We start from the raw sequence: 2,500 nt of genomic DNA, 5'->3' as shown, positions 1-2,500 counted from the left end.
ACCATCTTTGGATCAAATCTCTTTTCTACTTTTTATTTATTCATTTTTTTTTTTTTTTTTTTTTTTTTTTTTTTTTTTTTTGGGGGGGGGGGTGAGTGCTCCTCCTCATTCATCTTTTGCCCAATATCGGAAAGCAATATTCAAAGCTGAAGAAAAGTAATAGTCTAGTAAGTGACTGACAATTAACTTAATTTACGAGCAGCCAATCTTCGTAATAATTTAGCTTGACATTGATCAATAATGGTAACAGTGATGGTAATCATAAGGAGAATAATACGACATAGATAACGATAATGATGATAATGAGGATGGTAATAGGTATGATATGATATGATATGATGTTAATGATGGATAATTAAATGACCGCAGCAATATTGATGGTGATGATAATGATGTTGATGATGGTAATAGGACTGATAATGGTATTAGCGAAAATAATAAGAATAACAATAATAGTAATACCGATAATGATGATAATGATAATGAAATATAATAACAATAATAAGAATGAGGAGGACGAGGATGATAATAATGACAATAATAATGATAAACGTCAACATCATAATCCCCATTATTTTAAGTCCTGCTAGTGAATATTAAAAGCGATCTGATTATCGAACTCTCCACCTTAAACTACGAAATTTATAATAAACATTTCAAAACAAAAATTTGGAAGGATCGTTCACGGTAATTAAACTTCAGTAGTAAATGTTTTCGAGAGAGATAGAGAGAGAGAGAAAACGTACATACATATGTGTGTATATGTATATGCAAAGCCATATATATATATATATATATAAATATATATATATATATATATATATATATATATATATATATATATATACATATATATATATATATATGCATATATATATATATATATATATATATATATATATATATATATATGTGTGTGTGTGTGTGTGTGTGTGTGTGTGTGTGTGTGTGTGTGTGCCGAAAAAAAAGAGATACATATATTTCTTAGCATTTATGTAACATTGAAGACCCAAAATACTGACAAATTATTCTCCTTTATTACTCTTTCCTATTACAAGACTTCATAGTATTGAAGTCATTTATATTAATGATGATAAAAGTTGTTAGTGTTAATGATGAAGATGATGATGACTCTAATGAAATGATAATGATAATGATGATGACGCTGATGAGATGATAATGATGATAATTTGATGATGATTTACACTCTTTTTCCTATAATTTTAGGTATTTACACTTTAATCCATTCTGAAGGAATCAAATGCCCTCACCTGCATGTAACTGAAAGAGAAAAGACCTTGTGTATTCTAATGATTTCGTCTTTGTGTTTGTCCTTCTGAGATCCGTCCATATAACATGCCACTTGTTTACCTCGCGATGACTATATGCAATGAAATCGAGAATTACTTTGATGATACTAAAGGAGGTAATAGCAATGATAGCTTTAGTGTCATACAGAAATAATCGTTGTGGGGGGGGGGGTCTGTATATAGGACTAAACTGTGACCTTTTTGTTTGTTGCTTTGATTAAACTACATCGTTAGGTTTCCGGATGTTTAAAAAAAATCATTGAGAGATGATTAGATATTATTATTCAAATGGGAGAGGAAGGGGGAGGTAAGAGGGAGTGTGTGTGTGCAGGGTGGGCGGGGGGGGGGGGGGGAGGGGTGCAGTAGTTGTCATTTGCAAAGACTGATTAAATATACCTTCCATTCACCTAAGATCAAGAACGTAATTAGCTTTTGATATCAACTACAGTCGCTTCAGTTAAACTGGGATGATAATGTCATTCTTTATCAGACTTTGTTATTTCAATATTATCACTGTTTTCTTTTTAATTTTTTCATAATCAATCTTTTGACTTTTGAGGATATCTCTACATGAAAGCATAGAAATAAATGAAATATGCAACATAAGTTAAAGCAGAGATTAGTATAGCAAGCGAGGTAAATTACGAACAGAATACACACATATTTCCAATTTTCCCCTGAGATAAGGAATGCTTGTTTTATCGTCACGTGAGGAAAAATCTGTCAAACTTTCCCGTCTTAAGAGAGTTTGACATTTCCGGAATATCAAGCAGCCAGGTGCAACGAAGCTTGCAATTTGCATATGAGGAAAGTTCTTGCTTTAACATGCTCACCTGGTCCTTGAGGCGGAGGTGCTGACCTTTGACCTCGAGGGTATAGTGGCTCGTTAATTATTTACGTGAAGGGAGGCCGTGATTGTAGGTTTATTTATTTAGCATTTTGTTAAATCAATTTGGAAAAAAAAAAAACGAAGTAAGATTGCGCCCAGTTAAAGCGTTGCGTAATTGTATATATATAAAAAAATATATGAATATACCTGTATATATATATATATAATATATATATATATATATATATATAATATATATATATATATGTATATATTCTATATGTGTGTGTGTGTGTGTGTGTGTGTGTTGTGCGTGTTGTTATATATATATATATATTAGTAATATATATATAGGTAGGGT

Source organism: Penaeus japonicus, unplaced genomic scaffold, assembly GCF_977035675.1.
Source record: "Penaeus japonicus unplaced genomic scaffold, GWHDUDI00000001_assembly GWHDUDI00000002, whole genome shotgun sequence".
Lineage (NCBI taxonomy): Eukaryota > Metazoa > Arthropoda > Malacostraca > Decapoda > Penaeidae > Penaeus > Penaeus japonicus.
This window is presented reverse-complemented; position numbering follows the sequence as displayed.